This window comes from Aedes aegypti, chromosome 1 (genome assembly GCF_002204515.2).
Source record: "Aedes aegypti strain LVP_AGWG chromosome 1, AaegL5.0 Primary Assembly, whole genome shotgun sequence".
NCBI lineage: Eukaryota > Metazoa > Arthropoda > Insecta > Diptera > Culicidae > Aedes > Aedes aegypti.
In genome coordinates this window covers 194,642,732-194,667,272 of record NC_035107.1, presented here as the reverse complement: position 1 = coordinate 194,667,272, position 24,541 = coordinate 194,642,732, and the positions used below count along the sequence as shown (strand labels likewise).

At 43.6% G+C, this 24,541-nt stretch overlaps 1 protein-coding gene across 2 annotated transcripts in view; it reads left to right on the top strand.

The window, feature by feature from the left end:
* LOC110680661 overlaps positions 1 to 24,541 on the top strand; it is a 66,302-nt gene that overhangs the window by 5,188 nt on the left and 36,573 nt on the right. Inside the window, exon 3 of one of the 2 annotated variants that reach the window (XR_002502966.1) lies at positions 5,819 to 5,829. The exons of the other annotated variant lie outside the window; for it this stretch is intronic. The gene's annotated coding sequence lies outside the window, so the exon portion shown is untranslated. Of the gene's footprint in view, positions 1 to 5,818; positions 5,830 to 24,541 lie in introns of those variants that run through there. 2 annotated transcript variants of the gene reach the window in all.

The window sequence follows — 24,541 nt, the reverse complement described above, 5'->3', positions numbered from 1 at the left end:
AAATGTCTGACACGAGCACCCATAGATTCCTATCATAAAATCAACTTACACCCTGCTTTTTCAATTATTATTCCCATGTATCATTTAAGGTTCTTTCATGGTTTTATAACTGACTTAAAGGCAGAAATTATCCCTTAAAACCACAATAAAATCATGCTTATAACCATTTTACAGTTGCCTGCCATTGCATTAATCTGTGTTTTGTGTCGCAAATAAACAAAGATGTTCAGACTAATTACATTGCAGATTAATTAACAATGTCCAACAACTACTATTCAAGAATAAACTACAAACATATCGCGATACTGATCGCACCCACTTCGCCGAGCCCGCCCAAAATAGACGCAAACATTTCCAATTACCGCACCATGCGTTTGTTTACATCTATACTCGTACCATTGCTGTTATCAACACTTGCACGTCCGATCTACCGTCTCCTCGTCTGTCACCGGCAGATGATTGCAAAAAACCGCTCCGAAGCCCCAGTCGGCATTCTCTCACAGCTATCCGTCTGGTTGATATGGTTTGAAAACAAACCACGCTCAAGCCTCTCTGCGCTCCGCACCCTAAAGTGAATAATTAACCATAATTAACTTCAATAGAAGCATGTATTCGTCAATGAACTCTCGCCTACTTCGATTAGACCCGGTGCGGCGGCCTCCGATCTTTGCGATCGTTCTCTCATGCTCTTCGATTCTCGCTGGCGGCACGGAACTCGGATCTCGCCTCGGATCGTTTCGGCGGTTAATCCCTATCCATCCTGCACTACTTCACATTTTTCATGTATTTTATGGGTTTTTTTTGTTTACCTCGAGGATCAGGTCTCGTCACAGGTCTCGTCACAGAGTGATAGCGCATGAGAAGAGCGGTTTCGAATGTTGATGCTCTCGCTGAGATCGCGCTGCGTCGCAGAACAAGAGCGAGATCGAGATATCATCCTCGTTGAACCGTCCGTCCGTCGATCTAAAACAATTACCATTAGATTAAGCGCTCTCGAGTGTTTTACTCATTTTTCGTTTACGTCGCGCCTCGATTGCGCTGCTCAGTGCACTCACGTGCGAGCGATCATCCCTCACATTTTGACAGCTGATCGCACGCGTCGTGCCGTCTTCACCTCACCCTTCATCATCGGGTCCGATCGGGTTTACCTTATTAGCATTTCCTCTTCACTCACCGCACCTTTGTGCGTTCGCTGCATCGCCAAATCTCCTGGAGCACGTGTATCGTTCTCCGCCGGAGTTACAGATGAATAATAATAAACAAAGTTGTGCCCTCCTTCCTTCTCGATGCGGATGGACGGACGGGACCTTTGCGTACAGATTTTCTCATTCATAACGACAACGCGCAAACAGTCTGGCACGGCCTGCTGTGCCTACCAAGCCGTCTGTAGTATAGCGAACCGTACAGCTCCGAGGTGCAAAGTGAGCGGAGGCGGCGGTCACTTCCGTTTTGCACTTCTGGCTGCAACGTGCGGAGCTTTTACGAGGAAAATCCACTTACTACACATACGTCAGATCGCAGGGACATGCTGATGTATGTGCGTAAGTCTTTTCTCATTTTCTCTTGGCGGCGGACCTCCGACGGCCGCGCGCTGTCTGTAACCCCATCCCCATCCATGCTGGAACTCCGTTTGACCGAACCATCGCCGGTCCAGTCTGCAATAGGATGCGTGTGCTGCCTACAACACTCTCTTTCGTTTCTCTAATATATCTCACCGCCGTAAGCTGCGTATGTTTTGTATATGCTAAACGCCTGTCTACCCGCCAACCCACTTCAACGAGGACGGGAAGACCGAATCTATACTACCGACCGAGCAGCAAGCGATTGGCCTAAATTCGTGCACGCAAAATTTTCGAGCACCACACATCGGAACGTCGGAAGTGTCGAAACCTTGCCGAACGGTGGAGGCCCTACTTCTCTTGCCTGCTCGTATATTTTAATATTTTCCCATTAGAATGTTGTTTGGTATATACGGCGGAGGAGCGACGCAGCGAACAGCCTCAACAAATTCATTTTCATTCATTCAACTTTTCCTGAATTGGCAAGTTTTCCGCTACCGACTGTCTGCCGCCTCGCTTCTTCGGCACAGCCGATAGTCTCCTGCAATGGGATTTTTTCTGCATCTTATTGGCCATGAAAAGTTTGCAGTTCTGTGCTAGGGTTACTATGATTCATTCGTCTGATGAGCGACACGTCATAAACCGCTCACTTCGATTGGAAGATTGAATCTATCATGGAAACTCAATCAGGGAATGCCATGCTAAGCCTTCTTTGATGTTTCCAGCTCAAAACCATAATCAAGAATGTACACAATCAAGACCAGGAATAATCCACTCACCGAATTATGAGCTGGTAACCTGAACTTGCCAACGCGATTGGCCAATTTTAGTTGCACTCTTTAACGACGACCACACGAAGAGAGCGATCGAAAGAAAGAGCGAAAAAGTATGTATACCTACTCCACATGCACGGCACATAAACTCTGATAAGAATACGGCCAGCATTTTTCCTGTTGTACTTGCTGTGCTGTGTATTCCACTGTATTATATTTCATTCGGTCAATTGCTCTTCCCACTCTCCCTTCGACCGACAAAAAAACGCAATGGTAAGCGCATTCACAAAAATGCTCCTCTCCTCGTCGGGTTGAAAATGAATTGAGCTCACTCGTAGCGTGTCTTTTGCTTTACTATGGATTACGCTACGAAACCACTCCAAGACGTGCATCTTCTGAGAACTTATTCGAACTTTCTCACTGTCACCGCCGGACGTTCTGCTGTCATGCTTCCAGGCGACAAACGAGCAAACAAATTGTTGATTTTTCATCATCTCATTCATTTTCCGCCAAATTTTCCGAGATGAATCGATGCGTTGATACGTTGGAAATTCGAATGCAACCAGGTCTAATGGGATGTTTGCTTCCTCTTTCATTCTAACATTTCCGCAAGAGTTTTTGCCTCATCAGCGTGTTGTGTTCAATGACGTTTCTGCATGCTTCGTTTCAAGTGAATTCTCAAAGCTTGCTTCAGGGTTTCCGATTTCCGCTGGGACCCTCCGGTTACCCATTCGATCTTGTGCCTGTTTATCACACATTCCCTTTTGCTGTAGGCATTCGTTCGAAGCTCCTCGTGTCACCCGTTGGTACCGGACGAAGGAATGTTGTGTGTGCAACGCAACATCCAAGCAACCGTCGTCCACCAAGCTCCTATGACCGGAGTTTAGGCTCGACGGTCGGTGGGTGTCCCTTCCTCTTCTTATGTGGAAACTTTTCTCGTTCCTTTCTCTTTGAGGTCGTCATTCATTCGGCTGTGTCTTTCTCGAGTGTTACTTTGCTGTCTTATGATGCACTACGACACGTTGTGAAGCTCTGTACCTTCGGAGAAATGACGGGACGATCTTTCGGATTAAATTTTGGCCATTTTTTTCCACTCTCAAACGGATAGAGAAAGAAGCGGTGTGCAACTCCTGTAAGAACGGATAGCTACGGTGTAACGTTTGATGCGTTAATTGATTCAGATGTAAACTACTCAAAAGAAAATCATCAATTTAACTAAATTGCCGTTTATAGTGCAGTACGGACTTCAAAAGTAAAGTGCTCAAGTAAAATTTTTCCTAATTACCAAAGTTGATCCTTATAACCAGTAGGAGCGGAATGTCACTTGTCGGAATAGTTGAGCGGAACATTTATCCGTTTGGAAAAGTGACAGCTCCATTTGATTTGTACGGCAGGCATTACTGACGTTACGAAATCTTCTCTGCTTATCAGCAGCGTACAGCTCTTTTCCTATCCTATTTCACAGTACTTATGAACAGCGTACCACCAGATCTGTCCCACTCGGGTTCAGATTGGGTACCTCTTCTAATACTGCATTTGGTCCTTCGGTAGTGCAAAAGGTACCCAAGTTTGACATATCGCAGTACATTTTGCACGGCATTCTAGATTACCTTATGAGCCATAAAATTTTGGGCAACTGCAAGGGACATGGAAGTCTTTAATGTGTCTTTGGTACCACCCACAACAATTTTTGCGTGTATTTTCTATTGTGTACATAAAACATAATTAAAAACTATCATCGACACTCCGAGAAAACTTACAAATAGAAATCGTGACCGGACTGGAAATTTAAGCAGAGTTATTTATACTGTTAATCCAGCGCAATGCCTACTAGACTATCTGACAATCATTTCTACCTAGTATGTATATAATCGTTCCACAGAAAGAATTTGAGTTTTATCATGGTTGTAAAGCCAATTAATGACCAAAATTTACTTTCGGAAGCACAATAAAACCACAAAAGTTGCTAGGGTGTAACTGCAGTTTTATCCTTTACTGGATTTGCTATTTTAGACGCATCTATAAGAATCAAATCATTTTTTTTTTTTCATTTCTAGATATTTAGGAGCATGGAGAGCGAAAAATCAAACTTTCAGTTTGTTACAAATTCATATCTGAGCTCATCGAATTCCTTCGCACATCGGGACAGACTCGGAAGCTCAATTTATTACACCCAATTCCACCAAGTACACATTTGGAATCCTGATGTGCACCATGGGCCACGGGGCACTGGGCACCGGCGACAGGGCTCCATTTGCTTAATTAAACTGACCCCAAACGTACTCCCACGAGAACTCACAGATGAAGCGTAGGTATGTGAGCGTGTAAGCTCACCACACCGATTTGCCTTCATCGACACCGGGTCATCGCCAGGAGTGTTAATCAATTCAAAAGATTCATTCCCTAAATAGCACAATTCCACAGATCGATTGCAATCACTGCCCTCCCTTTTGGAAGCCTTTGGAGTTTCCTGTGTCTGGTGCCAAAAGTTTCGAAAACAGTTCATCCATTATGCAACGTCGGATTCGATATTGTAATGGATGGCGGCAAGTCGTTTGGGTATGGACCACAATGTATTCATTAATTTGACCGTTGTAACGGTTGCGAAAATCTAAGAAGGCGAGTTCATGTTCGGCACTGTTGAAACGTCAAATGTCAAACGCTATTGAAAATACCGGGTTGCTATGATTCATTAGGTTGAAAATTCAGATTACCTATTGAAAAGCTCTATGAAAAGCGTCTTACCTACATTTCTCCCAATAGTTTTGATCGATTTTGGAATTTGCACAATGCAGTGAAGGATATTTCAAATAGCCTTTTCGGTAATTTGTGATTTTTGAAGGATTATCACGCGAATCCGTCACGTCTCGCAACGACCAATAGTGCACTGAGTGCATTACGTAACTCAACTGAGTTGTGTAATGAAACATTTCGCAACACAATTCTGAAATTGCAAAAATGAAATGTAGAATACCCATTTGACTTCCGTAATTACTGATTTTAAGAAATGGTAAAACCTGCTATTGATTTGCTTCTAAAAGAATTTGAATGAACATGAATTCGCGTACTACAATTACAATACTATAAGTAAAGATGCTCTTTTTAATATTTGATGTTTCCAACCGATTTTTCTTGTGGCCAATTATATCTCAAATCCACAAAGGTTTGCAAAACTTCGACTCAATGGCGAAACCCGGATTATGGATTCCCATTCTACTTGCAAAAGTATCTTTAAATTTCAAGAATCCATCATTCAATGATCAGCAAACATCATAAAGCATGTTTTTTCGTTCAAATTAAAAAAAAATCTTAGTGGAAATCATGTCATAACTTTCTAGATAGCAAAAGCAATGCAATGATATTTTCATTAAGATCGCAACGATTTTTGTGCGAAAAAACTGGTTTAGAAATTTCCTCTTAAACGCTTTCTTTTTCTTTTTTGTTATGAGCACTACTTGATATCTTGTTATAGAACTATAGAAGAAGTTGCACTGATTTCGTATCATTAAAACCTCCTTAACTTCGATGATCCAACCCACAATTAGGTTCAATTATCCAATAACAGCTTAGCCCAAATGAACGTTCGATGATGTGTCGAGAATTTGCAGTGTCGAACACTCACTTGACAGCCGGAATCCGAGTCGCTCATCGTCGCACACTCAGTGCGCGTCCTCTCACATGGATTCGTTGTTCCTGAAATTGTAATCATCCAAATAGGCGACGTCGGAAGAAATTGAACAAGGCAACCGACGAGTTGGGCCTTATATCGGAGGATGGATGAATCACCACCCACCACCGTCGTCATTGCCTACTGCCGCTGCCGATGCACCCCTCAAAAACTTCGTAGCTGTTTGACTGTTTGGAACAGGGATGGGAAATGTACTGTAGCAAACATTTACCACCTCGACATTCACATTTTTCTACACGACCATCAAAATCCAAAGCAAACCATGACAGTTCAAAACAAAAAAATGTCACGGCTCTTCAAAACTGTAATCTTCTTCTTCCCAACGTTTTTCAAACCCGAATGCGAAATGACTCAAGCACAGTGGTGACGCGATTTTTGCGGTTTTCGGGGTTTTGCATTTTTGCTCGATAAAGGCAGCATTAAATTGAATTTGTTTATATGTATCGCAACGGAATGATTGTGCTCTTGCTATTAGCGCTAATAGATTTCAATTAGTTTAAAACACAAGCGAAATATTAGCGATTGAATTATTTAACATTTTTTCCAATCATTCACCTCGAGATGGCTGCCCGAAAACGGTCATAGAGGAGAGACAAAAACAGTCAAGCAGTGTGTGAACCGTTGGCAGCGAAACACCTGATGGTATTGATGCTGCTGCTGCTTTGTGTTTTGGTTGACTGGCAGAATCGATGAACTGTGGTAAATAGTGGTCACAGTTCCCAAGCCTGGTTTGGAATGATGATCGTCTTTTTCCCTAGCTCTCTGCAGCTACGAAAGAACGGCTGTCGTCAGAATGTGCACTAAAGATTGCGTTGGAAAAAGGGGGAACATTTGGATGATTCATTCGAAATCTTCTGTATTCACACCAAACGTCAGATTTGATTCATGTAACAATCGTCTTTGAAACGCTAAATTTAATCAAAGCCAAATTCAGTTACGTTCGAGGCAGTACGTAACAAAAAATGTAACACTGAAATTTATCATTTTTGATTACCTTTGTAACGCTTTTTGTGAGGAATAGTAGTTAACCCAACTATTTAGAGCGTAGTCCACAGCTGAACCGTACTGTGCAAAAAGATAGGACAAGAAACGGTCAAGAATGATTCCGCTATCAAAATTCTTTGAGCAGTCGGTAACGCCTGACGTGCAAATCAAATGGAGCTGTCACTTTTCTGTGCGTACTACGCCAAATTTCGTATGACATTGTACTGAAACGATATACGTAGTGATCTAGCGTTACGAATTGTAATCTTCCGTAACTCATATGAGTTGCGTAACGAACTCTTACGACCATACATAGTTTGATGTGGAAAAGTAGGCCGTTTCCTGACGGATGGACGTTTTGAAAAAAAAGCCTATTACGATGAAAAATTGCTAAAAATTTGTTTCTCTGTGAATCGTCGTATCATGCCGCAATGCTTGATAAAAGCCAATATTATTGCATGAACCACATTGAATTGATTTTTCGCCACTTCTATCGGTGCATCCTGTTGTACAATGCCAAATCGACGTCATTCGACCAGAGTGGAATGTAAGCAAGCAAGCATGGAAGTCCCCTTGGAAGTCCCTGGCTTTCCCCCTTGTTCAATACCTGATGCCATCGTCGTCGTCGTCGTCGCCGTTGTTGTGTTTCGTATAACTACTGGAGGGACGTATGACGTCTCATTCTCCCGCCTATTGGGTGATTCTATTTTCGGAATAGAACAATATTCAAGTTTTCCCTCATTCACCTTCCAGCAGCTACGACGACGACGTTGGCGGCATGGTTGATCCCAATTCCCCTCGTTTTCCGACCATCGTAACCCGAACAGAAGGAAGTTGCTACGGAATACCAAACTAGGGTATTTCATAGCAGATAGTTTTCAATACTCACCACCTGAGAATAAGTTTTGACAGAAGTAGAATACCTAAAACGATATCTCAAGCGAAGTATGCACTTCAACAGAAAATGAATCGCCTATCTCGATGCGAGGGAAATTTCTTGCAAGAAATGCCCAAGAAAAGCATTTTTCTTTGATCGCAGTACGCAGTTGAAAAGAAATGTCAATTCAAATGGAACTTACTGTAGGAAATTTCTTGAGCATTTCTTGGGCAGAAATTTTTACTTTTCTTGAGCGGAACAGCATACTTAGCTTCATGCGTATCCTACAAACAGCCTACTGATAATTGGATCAGGTTCAATACCTTTATCAGTCCTCAATGGATCATTAAAATTACCAAAACGGCCGCTATGAAAAGCATAGATTGCGCCACCGTAGCCTTGTGTGTTTGACAGAACAACAATGCTGCTCATATACGGTGGCGCCACTATTTTCATGCGATGAGTGCCAAAAGAGTACCTTCAATAATCGATAGCTTTCGAATACCCAATTGAGTTATTTTTAATCGTTTTAAACAATGTTCATAATACTAAAATAATACCAAATTGAGGTGTGGACAATACCTAGACTACCTAGACTAATTATAGTAAGATACTAAAATACGCTACTTAGGTGCGAGTTATTCGTTCATGCTCGGGAACTCACCCAATCGATCGCTCTCGCTCTTCTTGCTGTTTCCCATCGCCCACTAGCACGAACTCTAACAACCGGGAGTGAGAGCTGTGGGGGATTGCATGTTGGAAATGAACCACCCTAAATCCCCCTCTAGGAATCCTATGGCAGGCAGCGTGTCAAGTGCGCAGGCGCTTTTCATTTGTTCCATTTCAGAGCACGCTTCTGCCGCCGCTGCCTGCTACGTTCGCACATAAATGAGATTCTATGTTCTTCTTTCTGACATGTTGGCCGCCGTCGTTCCTTGGGTTGAAAACAAAGCAACCTACTCCGTGGCAGTTGTGCGGGAGGATAGGCACAGGAATCATTATCTCACACCTCTCGTCGGGCCGTGTTGTCCCATTTTGCCAGCCCAACAACTCCGGATGATTCCTTAATGCTCTTTGTGTGCTTGGGCCGGAGTTGATGGGGCACATAAAGCGAACATGGCATTTCCCTGATCACCCGGGTGCGTGATCCACTCGGAATTCTCTCGATGTGTTTGCTACCGTATGTGTTAGAGATCCTGATGAAACCCGAAAGCTTACCGACAACACTCGGGGTAGATGGGACCAACATTGTGGGGTTGTAGGGTATAAGCGCAAATGTACAACTCATGGCCAGTTTGCAGTAGTAGGCCACATAATAAACATAATAACAATCTGTATCCAAGTATCTGTAGCTTACTTGGACTCCACAAAGAGTATTTCGAGTAGTTAACAAAAGCATGGACAAACAATCTAGAATAGAAACAAAGGTCCAAATTAGACACTAGCACCCTACACATCAACAGAATATAAAAAGTGTAGCCAAAACCGCTTGAACCATTAAAAGTGTTTCCAATGTGAGCGATTCAACCAATCATACATCCAAGTATCCACAAAAAATGCATCCTTCGACGCGCGGCCTACTTAGTTTGTTTTTTGCGTGCGACAAAAGGTTCATTGCGGGCATAAAAACGGATTCCTCGAACCGTCCACATGTGTGCCCCCCCAACGCACTCCAGCCATGCGTGCGGGGAACCTTTACGACTTCTACTTCGTCTACGACAGCGTTATCCATGCGAAATGAAATTCCGGCTGCGACTTCTTGTGCTATCTGCGTCAAAAATGAAGAAACATCAACCCCTAAAAACGTCATCCACCAGCGATAACGCCACAATAGACGAAGGCGGCGGCGACGACGACGACGACTAACGTTTGGTAACTACGGAACGTCGTTATCCACCGCCTCCTCAGTTGATTCGTTTGCCTAGCTCTAGCAGTTTGGCTTGGTAGCAGCAAAAAAAAATCGAAAGGATATGAGAAATCAGCACACGTGTGCGATTTCTTCCACCAACAGCGTGTTGTTAACCAGAAGCACCCCTGGCGCCGTTTTTCGAGTCGAGGTCGGCTCTATATACGTAGAAGGGTAAAGATGCGGTTCAACCCCAACTTGCTATCAAGACGGGGAATAGTTCATGATAACTACGGGAGCAGTGGAAGTTTTCGTCGCCTCTAGAGATCTAAGAGATCAACGACACTTCCTTCTCCGAGCGTTCCGTTTTAATCATTTGGACATTTGAACATCGTTAAAAGATGAAGTGTATACTATGCAAGTTTTATATAGATTTATGAGAACAAAACTAATAAAGTTTTAATTAGTCTATTTTCAAAATCAACAACATCATAGTATTTGGACTAATATAGAATGCCTTTACAACTTTCAACGGATTTATGCTAGAACTAAAGCGACTTTTGCTTCAACTTCCCGACGTTTCAACGTATGTTTTGCCTCCTTCAAAGATTTACAGGCATCATATAAAAAAAAAGAAACACTGCCTCTAAATCTTTGAAGAAGGAGAAATGAACGCCGAAACGTTGGAAGCAAAGGTCGTTTCAAGTGAAGCTTACATGAGGCGATATCGAAAAAATCATTGACGCATAGAAATATTCATGAATTCATGGACCAGAAATCCATTGGAAAGATGTTTCAGAGGCATTTCATAGTAATCATGAAATTTTATCGGTCCCGAGTCAAAGAGCATCAATTCGTGGAGATTTCATAATCGCTCTTTAGAGACTAATTAAAGCTAAGTATGCTGTTTCGCTCAAGAAAAGTAAAGAAATTTCTTGACTGAATGGGTCAAGAAATTTCCTACAGAGAGCCCCTTTGAAATGACATTCTTCTCAACTGCGTACTGCGATCAAAAAAATGTGAATTTCTGGACCATTTCTGGGAAGAAATTTCCCACGCATCGAGATGGGCGATTCCTTATTTTGTCAGTAGCAAACCAGCCTTAACCATGAAATTTGATTTCTAGCATGGCTGCATGTGTCGACATCGAGTCATGGGACATCGAATAGACTGATAAAGCCGAAACTTAGAAAAAAAAAATGGTAATAAATAAGTTTCCAAGTAACCCTTAGCCCGCTAATTCGCTTTTTTGGGCTTTCAGGGCTATTATACGGCTAATATAGGGAATGTCAGTTTATAATAGCACTATATTAGCACGGATTAAAGTGCAATATTTTTACTTGGTTTATCTGAAATCCAGTTCATCGTTTTACGAAGAAATTTCTATAAGTCAATACTCAAGAAATTTCGATTTATGAGAAGAAATCCTTTGGTAAGCTTTTTCGAATGACCATCATAGTAGCCGTCAAATTTGGGTTCTGTAAACCATGGTTTGATGAGTCGATATCGAGTCATGGAACATCAACTCATGATGGTTTCATTGTAGCTATTTAAACACTGATCTAAAACCGATAAAACCCGGAAAGACGGAAACAAATGAGTTATTCACAATTCCAGGGAACACCGCAACTCATATCACAGCAAGCGTTGCCTTCCCATACTGATCGACTAGCCATGGTACATCTCAATTGAGGTTATGAACCACCAAACCTCACCCTCGTCACGTTTTATCGTTCAAAACTGCACCCTTCGGCGCGAGTGGATCGAGCTTAGCTATTTGAATTGACCGTTACAGCGTGGTTGATATGCCACCCTTTTTCCATTCCCCAACGCTCTCTCTCTCTCTCACTCACGCTTGACTCAAAGCAAACTTAAGTAATCATAGTTAGAAACCAACTTCTGCACCATCCCCCCATAGATAGGGCCATCGCTCCCTTGTTGTTGCTATTGCTGCTGCTGCTGCTGCTGTCATCGTTCCACATAGAGAGTTTCGTTTTGTTCGTTCGTTCGCTCATTCGCTCGAATGTAACATCGAAAAACCCTGATCGATCCACCCAACGATGGTGAGGTCGGTCTATCTGGTTTCTAGTAGATGATAATTTCTGTGACTCGCTGATTTCATTTCGGCTTACCACACCCATCCAGTGAGAGCGAGATTTTACTACAATTCTGAATGGAACCTTACTAATGTGGTATTATACCAATACATATACGACAATTGTAAGGTTTTTGTAATGTCAATCCATGAAATCAATGCAGAAAATTTTAGATAACGACACAGTAGTGTAATAATTCTTGTTTTGATCTGTACCTTCATCGAAAACTCGATCAGCGAAGCGAACTCACAGCCATTCCTCGCGACCAGCTTTACAAGAAAGGCAAAAATATTTCTTTTCTTTTTTCCATCATAGCGCTTCTCCCAGCGCGCTCCACCGTCTCCGCGCGCCGCTCGAATGCGCTCCAGTGTAGATTTCTTCAGCTCTAAGCTTCCTCGGCTGCGTAGCGTACCTACGTGTGTTATGCCCCGTTGTTCGCGCGGCACTCAAACGAAACTAGTTTCTGAATGTGTGCTGCTGCTGCTGGTGCTATTACTGCTGCTCGAACGCCAACTTTCGAGGTTTCATTCCACCTCCTCACAAAGTCACATACAATGAGCTCTACACCGAGTTTGCGTCTCTCTACACACACATACACAAAACTGGTATGACGCACGATTCCACCAACTGAGCCGATCGAAGGAACCGTCCGCGGTTCGAATTGTGTGTAGAAATTTTTCATTTTCCTCGTCCCGCGCGCCCTCTCCGCTCTCCAGCGGAGGTGATTGTGTTCAATGCTATTTCACACACTGCATCCAATCGAAGCAGGCAGCGAGTCAGCCAAGCAACGCGCTTACTCGCGATGAGGAGTTTCAACACCACGGCGCAACTCCCCATCGCAGTAGCCGTCGCCGCCAAGTTTCCCTCGCGGAGTTGCGCCGCGATGAAAGTGTCTCAAATGCGCGTCGTACCTAGTTTGGGCAATTGCCCAATCAGCGTCGATGATGATGATAACGCACCCTCTCGCCCCATTCACACTGACAAACAGGGTGGACTGAATTCACACTTTACGAAACGGACTTGTTCTACCAAGGCTGTCGCACGATTCGATGTCGCTGTAGTCTTATCTTCGTCATGAGCGCGCAACTTAACGAGCGCACAGTCATTGTCGTCGGCTGAATCAGCCATGTAACGCGACCATTCAAACAACAACGGGGGGAATGCATGCCTACACTCTACCCAAGTGAGAGATGACTCAGTAAACGTGACACACAACAGCACTGCTCCGCTGTCATCGCCGTCGCAGTCGCACGTAAACAACTGACGTCATCCTCTGAGATGCAAATTGGGTTGCGCGACGCTTGACTCAGAGGAATCTAGAGTTAGCAGCAAGCAGCTGCCGGTGGAAAGTCCCGGCGCATGGCTAACTTTGCTCCAATCCACGCACAGGATCAACATTCTTTGACAGTTGGAAACGTCACATGCCTTTGAATGTAACGCAATCATGGCTTACTGCGTGCACTGAGCTTTTGTCGCCAGGCTCCCATCGCATCCGTGGGCTATTTATTTGCAGCCCTGCAGGGATGCATGTGGAGTGTGCAATTGTTTGAATAACTTATACACCCTGATCAAACAAGCCGCCGCTTTTGGTGTGTGGGAGCACAAAAGCGCGTATGCTCGATTAAATCACCCTGCCACCCACTCTGAAAGTGGGTGGCTGGTATCCCGTCAGTGCTTCGCTATCAGTGCCAATTTTCATCGCCTGCTGCCTGCCGGCTTGTGGGCATGATTGAGTGCGGTCACCATGGAAACATTTAATTTTAAACTTTTGCTGTGTGTACATAAATAATAAGTTCCTCCTCGGCTGCCGCAGCGACATTGGCCCGCTGCAGCAGGTCCCCGGGTCCAACTGTCAGCCGATATGTCATTCGGCAGAGTGCTGTGCAGTGCACCGCAAAAGCAGCAGGCCCCGATGCACATATGTATCAACGGCACGAATGTCGGACGAAAATGGATGAAGGAATTTATTTATGTGTTTTCCTGTGCTGCGACGCTCTTTTGTGTGCCCCGATGAGAGCTCGCCAGAACCACATTCTGCTGCAAAATTGTGCATCGGAATATGCACCTTCACATATTTACGTTATGATATGTATGCACACATACGGATAGGCAGCCAGGTCACATCATGTACATCGGCACCGAGAGAGAGAACCGAAAAAATTCTACAGCTTATATGGCAGAGCTTTAGTTTTGCATATACCTCTATCTACAGCCTCCTTGGATATAGGATGGGATTCGGATGAATCTGGTGGTTTTGTGCCCCTCTCCGCTTCTTGATTCCCGACCGCTCTTGTTTCGGAACCGCCGTAATCCAGGCAGCCCCGGTGGAGCACCCCGTAGGTTGGCGGTTGATGCGGATGATCCGTTCCCTGGAAGTGTGCACCGCACACTGAACAGAACTCCGAAATGGAATTGCTTCAAATATTAACGACCCTAACGATCCCGAAACTCGGAGAGCACGGTTGGCGTCGTCGTCACCGGAGCCTACTGAGACCCTTTTCTTCCGCCAGCATTATCCGCGGAGCAGCGCTTGATTGGCGCATAAGTCTTCACGGAATTCGCTTACGCTCCCACGTGCAGCATTTTGCCACCACGTTGGAATGAACTCTTCTCGGAGAGATTCCTTCGGAGATGCAACCAGTTCGTGGCGGATCTACAACTTCACGGTCGTATAATGGGCTTGACCGGTGCGATTATGGGCCCTCTTTAATTGAAATGATTCAATGCAGTAAGGGTGCTGATGTGCCTTCTTCAGCAGTTTCAGTGCGTACTAGTGAATAATAGGAACTTCATTTTATAATTGAATGTCAAATTTCTAATGGGACAGATCTAAGATTATAACTTGTTTTTACAACTTATACAAAGTTGTAAGAATTTTGAGATAAACAACCCTTGCTCGATTCCATCTATTGTACATTTCTCGCGTAACTTTTCAAAAGGAGCTGTCTAACATTGAGAGACTCAACTTCACTTTCTATTTAATCAATAACTGAGCCACATTATGTAGCGTTTTTTGTATGAAATGCTAGCCGAAGATTTGTCTAATCAAAGAAAAAGTAGTTGGGCCTCAGAGTTGGGCCTTCTAGCAATACATTCGGTCCCTCGCGATGTACTGCGGTCACTGCGGTAACCGAATTTGACAGATCGCAGTACACTTTTATTAGCATTCTAGATGTTACAAACTTAAATTCGAAAATAGACGGATTCGTCGAGAATCCAACCAATTACAAATTAAAGACCTCCATGTCACTTGCAGTCGACCAAAATTTTATGGCTCATAAGGTAATCTAGAATACCGTGAAAAGTGTACTGCGATCTGTCAAACTTGAGTACTTTTTGCACTACCGAGGGACCAAATGCAGTACTAGAAGTGGTACCCAATCTGAGCCCGAGTGGGACGGACCTGATCCAACAGCTGATATCTCGGTAACTATTTGCCGAATTTCAGTACACTAATCACTTAGATCATTACCGAGATCTCGGTAAAAATTGAATTGCCAAAATCTCGGTAAAATAAATACCAAATTCAATATAGAAAATTACCAAGTTCTTAGCAGCACAAGGTTCTCGGCGAATTATTTTGCTGAGGTCGGTGAAACAATTTTAGTTTGTACCTCATGCCATAATGTTTTGGGCGTTTCTGAAATAATTTCTAGAAGGGTTTCTAATAAAACCTGATTCGCTGCTGACAAGTAATTTCTTGGCCTATCTTGATGCATGGGAAATTCCTGCAAGGAATCGATCAAGGAAGCGCTTTTATTCTGATCGCAGTACGCAGTTGAAAAGAACTCAGTTCAAACGGGAGTCGCTGTAGAAAATTTCTGCAAGGAATCGGCGAGAAAATTCTTTAGAAATTCCTGTTCAGCAGCAAATCAGGCTTAAGAGTAGAAGTGAGAATTCCTTGAGTGATTTCTCGAACAAATGCTGATGGAGTCTAGTTTAACGAAGTTTTTCTATATTGTGTGTTTCATGCACAATAAAACGCGCCGCCAACTTTCAAACAGACTGAAAAAATCTTCGCCAGGAAACCTACCAAAGAAAGTGATTTGTCTTTGTGTTGGTAAGACTTGTGAAATGTCAAATTCACAGCGGTTGCTTGGCTGGTGTCGATTTTGGCGACGATTTCACCGGTGACGATTACAAATCGTCGCGTTCGATAAGGTGCAAAATTTACAATATGAAGTCCATACATTATCCTAAGGTCACGTAGAACAAGGAACCTAGATTGAGGGAAACCTTCAATTGAGAATAACGTAAAATGAAAATGTTGACACCTTCCTAACTCACCATGGGCGTTTTTCAAAGATTTTTTCCAGGTTTTCAAGCAAAAAAAAACCTCTTGGGACTCCTGTAGAGATTGCTACCAGGATTCCTCGAAGAATTATTCCTGGATGAATTATTCCTAGAATAATTCTTGAACAAATGATCTGTGAGGAATGGAAAACCTTTCTGAAGTGATTCTTTGCAAATGTTATAAGCGGAAATCACAAACAACTTCTAGACGGTCTTTTTTTCAAAAACCTCTCAAAATACCTTGGAAAAAGCAATCGTATGAAATCTAAGAGAAATTTCAGAAGTATTCCACGGTAATTCATAGAAAATTCCCTTGAATAATTCAGGTGCAATTAAAGCTCCTCGAGGAAGAGCTACAGGGCTTAGAAAAAAGAAACAGTGGTTTCTCTGAGGATCCCTCCAGAATTTCCTTTAGAGATTTCTCCAACAGTTTCTTAAGCTATTGCGCTTCTTCCATTGTTTCTTCAGTAGTCACTCCAGGAGATCTTAGAGGCCTGCAGAAATTCTTCCAGGAAAAGCTACAAAGGTTACAAAAGAAGCAAGAAATTCGTATAAGGATTTTTCAGGATATTATACAAGATTTTTTTCCAGAAGTTTCTACGTCAACTTTGCCAGCTGTTTTTTCGGAATTTGATTAGCTTAACGTGATGTGTACGCAACGGGAACTTCCGAAGACAGATAAAGGTAAACTTCCCCAATATAATCCTTGCAGGCGTATCGAAGCCGATATCATCAACAAAAGCAAAAGTACCAATCATATCAGCTGGCAATTTTGATTCGGGACACGCTGAGAGTTTTCGACAACCATTCCACTCCACACCCGCGCGCCGCCGAACGCGACTTGCAGTGCTGGAATAGCGTTCGTAGCGTTTCGAGTGTAAGGAACCTGTTGATTTATAAAATAAATACCACAATAAAATAAAATATTATGAAAGCATGCTTCTCTCGTCGTCGTTTTAGTCGACGTCGCTCTCTCGTCATGCTTGCTTGTACAAGCAGCAGGCTACTTTTTTTCCACCCGATGTTCCGGGGAGGTCGTGTCCGCGTGTGAGGATAAAAGAAAACGATAGCGAAAACTTAGATTTTATGTATAAAATTTTGCAAACCCTTTTCCGTGCAGTGCACTGCACGCGCGCCCTTTTCCCCAGATTCCCGAAAAAAAATCCCGTACTTCTAGTGTGTATACATAATGTCATGACGTACTTAGATTGCACTAGTACACGACGACGCGCACTACGTGTGCAAGTATACAAGAGTCGTACAAGTTCGATGCAAGATGCATTCGCAGCTGCCACGGCCTGCTGCTGTTGTTGCAAGTTCGATGCACCGGTTTTGCTCCCAAGAATTGGGTCAGACTTTTTGGAAGCACCTGCTCGGCACGCGGCGCGGAGCGTCTTGCAACGCACTTCCAACCATCTCTATGCGACGGACAGCAATGCCGAGAATCTCGGCAATCTTCAAAACCTCCCAACCCAACCCCCTGCTAACTCGCTCATTATGCGTGCGTAATTGAGGGTAAATAGAGGAAGTAAAAGGCGGAAAAATTTAACTGAGAGAAATAAATAATAACACGTGGTCAAGGCTCCGTAAGAGCTGGGGAGTTCTTTTAAAAAGCAGCCGTCGCCGGTGATTCTCTTCTCTCTCGTCGTCATCGGCATATGGCTTGAAGGAGGAAAACTTTTAAGTTTTCAGTGTTCAGTGCGAAATGCACATACAAATTTCAATTCACAGTCCACTGGCGGCAGTCTTCTGGACGCAACATGCAATTATAAGAGCCAGAGCGAACCGATTGCCGTCGCTGTCGCCGCTGACAACGAGGCTACAATTCGAAGCCCGATGCCGTGCGGGTATCCTGGCTGGCTTTGGACAAGGACTCGTTGTCAACCTGCCAACCCGAAGCTTCACTAAGGTTAATGGAAAACGCCACCGTCGCAGGGAGCGGCGACACGGGGGCATTAGCAATAAATCATTCAAAAGGGCACACAGCTTTCCACCGATCTAAGGCAACAACTCTGTTCGGTGCGTTTCAGCTCGAATACGGACCGAATGTCCTCCACTTCACGCGGTAATGGTGATGAGCAGTAGCGTAGACAGACAGGGTATTGTCAGAAGCTTAGAGGGTTTCGCCCAAAGTCTACAGCCAAGAGTCCATTACGCCACAAATCATCCGTATTCTTTGTTAGGGAAAATCTCCAACATCGAGGTAACGAGGAATCCCCCGAAAACGCCCATGCCTGCCCTGTGACGTCCGTGCGAATCCTACGCGCTCGTCCTTATCTACGTTCCACCGATCCTAGCTGCTGTCCCACTCCGCTTACCCTTACCCTGGCTATGTAGAACATACTCAACCGAACAAACTCGTTTCTCGGCGCTGTCAACTGTGAGAAGTGATTGTCCTGTGTAAAGCCATCCACCCACCACCCACTATCGGATTGGGTCGATTGGGAAAAGTCAGGAAAGCTCCCACGCCCGCGCCTCCAGCCGCGCTTTATCAGTCTGAAAGTCTCGGCAGCACATAAACGCGCTATGTGCAAGCCGAGAGGGTACTTTGTCCTTTTCCACCCTTGTTCACGCTCAGGATTGCTTATGTACAAGCTGTACCAAAAGGGGTGGTAAATGGGAAACCCGATTCACCCCCTTGCGACCTGTTTCTCTATGTAGCACATAAAGCTCTCGTTGAAGCATCAGCAACAGCCAGCGATGGGTTTCCTGCCCATCCGTCCTTGTGCCACTTCTCGGCCTCTTTGGATCCCGACGAGGAGGTTTTGTTCTTGCTGCTGCTGCTGCTGCATACATAGCTTTTTCCATTTACCGCTATATGTACCACCCCAACTAGTTATCTACGACTACGTATCTACACCCGTCAACGTTGGCCCATCAGGCAAGCTCGGCTCTGGTGAGAGAACGAGAGCACTCGCCTCCTCCTTCGTGCATTCGTCTCTTCCTGCCTCAGTCTTCGGACCAAGCTGCGGTGCTGTGGTTTTCCCTTCGGAAGCATGTTTATGTGCTCGCTTTTTTGTGTACATGAACTCTCCTCGCCCAGCGCTGATATTTTGTACCATAATGTTCTGAAGCTGGCCGTAGCCATGGCAACGGCGATAGATGAACGCTCTGACGGTCGAAAAGCTTTGTGCGATGAGCTTGTTCTGCTGATGGTATTTCCCTCCTCGTCGTCGTCGTCGTTGTAGATGAGTGGGTGGCGTTCTGAATCAGAGTCAAGTGATGGTTTTACGTATTTTGTTTGCTTGGAAGGATGTTGGAATCAATTGAAAACTCTGCTACGGATGGTTCCGAAAGCATTCTACTCTGAAGAATAGTGTGAAGATATGGAATCGCAACTCCATAATACGTTAGAAGGGACAAGTCTCGCCAAACAGAGATGAGTTCAGGGCTTCACCTTACTCCCTTTCAAATCCTCAGTGGCCGCAAATCGGGTGGTTGATGGCTTCACATTACACTCACGCTCACCCCCACGTGACGTCCACCTGTCAACCCGCTTTTGAGATCCTTACCGTTCGTTAACAGCGGATGGACGATGGACGATGCAAGAAAGTCCCAAGTCATTAAACCTGCGTAGCTTCGATTTACGGCACCACGCATTGCGTCCTTGTTCATGACCTCCATCGCAGCAGGCCGAACGGTTTCGACATCTCTCGCGTGAATGCCTTTCTCACGCGAATTCGCTTCGATGACGACGACATTCGCGCCCACCATTCGCAGTTATCGACATGAATTAAAATATGCAACGGCTGCTTCTATTGGATTCGAATCGATTCGGTGTCGTGTGTCGTGCAGCTTCTCGGCGGCGGAACCCAGCGTCGTTGCCGCGGCGCTAACGACGAGATTCGTCCGCGTCGTGAGAGCAAGCACAAGCACACACCGAATCCTTTCACTCTCGTTTCGCGCGACGCCACATTCAGAAGTCGGCGAATGATAACACGATAACGACGCCGACTGCGATCAGACACACTCTCAGAACGGGGAAGGCGGTCGGGCTGAATTAAATTTAAATGGCATAAATAATAAACAAACGTGGAAACCGCGTGCTGCTGCTCGGCGAGCAGGTAGTTCCGTAACACGCTGTCCGTCCGGCGTCAGACCCCCAAGACTTCCGATGAGCGCCGTTTATTTTGCCGTCATTATTCGGCGAGAGCAGCATGTGTTTTGTTGTTATCTTCGAGGGCGGATGGCTTCCTGTATGCTCGTGTCGTTTTGGAAAGAGAGCGATTTTTTTAAAGCTTAATCGTGTATGCAACAGGTGCTAGAATCGTGGCCCCTCGGGGGTTTGGAGGATGATGGATTCTCTTGATTTACGCCCTTATGATACCAAACGCAAGATCTGAATGTTCTGTAAATCAGATGTTATAGCCCATATTTTTAACTAACTACTAATAATAATCGTAGTTTGCATGTAAACGATAACTTCATCGTCTACACGTCAAACTTATTATTTTAGGTTAGAAAACGAAAGCTGTTATACACAGAATTCTGAAATTCATCTCGGTGAATGTATTTCCGAAAGTCCAACTGCTGAGAACTCAATAATTGTTTGCCTAAACTCAATAAAACTTTTACCGAGATCTCGGTAAATATTTACCAAATTTCGGCAACGTTCGGTGAGATCTTCGTGCAAAATTTGATTTGCCGTCATTTTAGTAAAAGAAGTACTAAAATTCGGTATTGAAAATAATCGAATTCTCAAGCATTTTGGTTCTCGACAGGGATAGAATGCTGCGAAAATTGAGAGAATCTCTCACGTATCGCTCTCTGTACCAATCATGATTTGTAGCACATCATGATTGCCTATTTATCGTATACTGCTGCAGACCTGATTAGAACGGGGGGATAGCAGTGCATGACAAAACCCATTGTTATCGGATGTTCGGGGATTGTTTATCGTGCCAGTAAAATAAAACACCTACCCACAATGATAAAGAAGCGAGAAACATGGGTTTTATTATCGCTCTCTCTTTGAAGCTCTCGTTCGCTGCTGCTGTTTATCAACTTTGTTAGAACTTGCGAAATATTGCCGATCAGGGAGCGACACAGATGGGATGTTTTTCTTCACTTGTTTTGATCGTACTTGTAAATCAAATATGAACAAATTCTACAATGCCTGATTCACGATGAATCGTTTGGCCGAGGTCGGTAAAATAATTTAAGTGAGTAGTACCAATTTTTACTCAAAACTTATCTTTCGATTCAAGATCTCGATTCCGTCGCGGTTCTAGAAATTCTTCCCCAACAGTAGACGAGTCATCGATGTTTCTTGAAAAACCACTTTTCGTGAAGTCCACGCTCAGAATCACACACACAGAATAGATTGGTGTGCTTCTGAACCAAGACGATCAGTCAACTGAGAACGCGCGGTGATTCAAGGCTCGGCCTTCCGCACACAAAAATCCCCACAGCGTCGTGTCTCTGTTGGAGCGAAATATACAACAAAGTCATTCGCGCTTCGCTCAAGAGTCGAGACGAGACGCACAAAATATACTTACGTAGAGCGAAGAAAAATCCCCGTCACTTTGATTGCATGCACCGCTGCGATGGCGAACATTCGGTCGAGGCGGTTCGAAATGTGGTCAAAGTTAACATGGAGTGTTGTTTGCTTGAACGCTCTCATTAAAATTACTTGGGCAAAACAGTTTTGGAAGAACTAGCTCTCTAATCAGAAGCCACAGATGAAAAGACTTAGCAACTTCCATTGCCGGCCACGTCCGTAGTATGACATGTGGAGAGACGCTTAACAACACTTGCTCGATAATTCATCAAAGTCATTGCCCTGAATATGTCTCGTTTAGAATTCAGAATTTCACTGTCAGTTTTAGCATTATTCATATAAAGGATTTTCACAGGAAAAGTGCTTTTAGAATCAAGAAATTTCTGTCTAAGTTCTGTATACTCGTGGTTGTTGCCACTGTTTAGTAGTGTTCAGCAAAAACTAGAGTTTCCACATTGTCATCAAGAATTTCCATGTTGATGATTTGATTTTACTATCTCTTGTAGCAAGGGGTCAGCGTAAAGCAGTGGAATAATCTGAAAAGCGATTTAATCAAGATTCTACTATTGTTTTTGAGCAATCAGTCAGTGTCCTGTATGAAGGGCCGATAATGGATATGCGGACCCGCAAGCAGAGACACTTACACGAAACCCTCGTCAGCGGAAGAGAATCTCTTTCCAGAAGAAAGTCTTCACGAACAACTGTAAAATCAAGCTCTCGATTGACAGAATACTCTGAATAGATGGAGACTCTTCAATCCGTTCTGAATCCTCGAAATGTTAACAGGGAGGAGGCAGTCCTAAGCTTCCTGCCAAAGCTTCATTTGGGTGCCCTGGTGGTCCCAGCCTAACCCAAAATACATACAATAATAGAAATACAATCAAATATCCATCATAAAAAATGATCTTTCTTGATCCATCATTAAAAGATCTCACCGGTATTTGGTAATAGTTGAATAGTTTTTGGAGCACATCATCCACATGATTGGTTGCGTGACACAAATTACGCGCAGAATGAAAAAAAAAAACACTCCGATGACGTGAAAACGAAAAACGGTCTCGCTTGTTTGGTTATTCACAAACCACTACCTTCATCAAGAGTATCCGTGTTTTCCAAAAACTTAGTTCTTATAAAAAACTGTGTTCAGAAGGCCGGCTCCAAAGGCACGTTCCCCACAAGTTGGGAGATTTGTGCTCCCGTGAATTTGACAATAAATAACCATCTGTCAACTTTGTTCTTAAATAAATACTCAACTGTTAAAGGCTGGTATGGTATTGACAAGAAAAGGAATCGATGCGTGGGAAATTTCTTTCCGGAAATGGTCCAGAAAATCACATTTTTCTGATCGCAGTACGCAGTTGAGAAAAAATGTCATTTCAAATGGGATTCTCTGTAGGAAATTTCTTGACCTGTTCAGTCATGGAATATCTTTACTTTTCTTGAGCGAAACAGCATTTAGCTTAAAGGCCGGTTTGCTACTGACAAGAAAAGGAATCGCCTATCTCGATCCGTGGAAAATTTCTCCCAAGAAATGGTCAAGAAAATCACATTTTTCTGATCGCAGTACGCAGTTGAGAAGAAATGTCATTTCAAATGGGGCTCTCTGTAGGAAATTTCTTGACCCACTCAGTCAAGAAATTTCTTTACTTTTCTTGAGCGAAACAGCATACTTAGCTTAAAGTTTAAATGGGTCGACCGTGATGTTCAGTTTAACCTTGAACACTTGATGGGAAAATAACTATCTAAATGACAAATTTTGACTAATAGTTAAACGAATTGATAAAACGGTTCACAGCCTGACAGAATTTCCATGCATCCCGACTCGGTAACTCAAGAGTTTTGGACTGCCTTTGAAATGTCTTGAAATCTTGGATTTCTTGTCGAAGTTTTGGAGTTCTGTAAAACTATAACATTCATATCTTGGATGTTCCTTGGAGACGTATTGTTGCTTCTGTGTCCTGCGGTTGTTGCCAGTGCTTAGAATACTTTATAAGACACCTGGATTTACGCATGGAATTTTATGTGTGTCAAAAGTATTATCCTCAACATGTTCCAGGATCGTCCAACAAAGCTCCTGGAACTTATTGAGGATTCTCAGCATCATCAACTTTATTTTCATCATGAAGGTTCCATCAGAAATCTTGAATTATCTATCTAAGTCCTGATCTCCTGGGGTTGTTTTTAGCGTTATGAAGACCTTCAACAGAAACCTTGAGCTTTCTGTGGAGTATTATGTGTTAGACACGATACCTTGAGCTATCGGAACCATCAGGAATCGCAAAGTTTCTGTCTAAGTCCTTGTGTCTTGTGGCTGTAGCCACTGTTTCACAGGTAGAATTCCTAAGCATTCGTCTGTCTTGACTTGATAACACAGGATTCGGAAAATATTTCTGTTGAGATTTCGGAAAATCCTGGAATTCAAGCCAAATTTTGCAAAATTTAATAGTATGCACATTAAGGATTTTTGCAGGACACGTATTGTTGTATCTGGAACCCTTAAGTTCCTGTCTAACTCCTGTTGTTGTGTGATTGTACACAGCGTTCAGAACTCATCATTTGAAACCTGATGTTTCCTGTGGAATATTGTGTATATTACAAGAACCCTGAACATGGGGCTGAATCTTTGTCGGAGTTTCGTATTCTCAGCATCATCGCCTTCATTTTCATCATGCAGAAACAATTAGAATTTGTGCTACTAGAGCTTCCATCCATCTCTACTTGATAACACAGAATACTGTGTAAATCCTGGTTTCCTGTGGGTGTTGCCAGAAATCTCCAACAGAAATCTGGAGTTTCTTTTGTATTCTAGTTTGTTTTACACGATTGCAGAGACTATGTCGGAGTTTCGGATTATAAATTCCCAAATTACTATTAGAATTTTTGGCCACCGCATCCACCGCTGTGCGTTGAGAGTCGTTGTCGTCG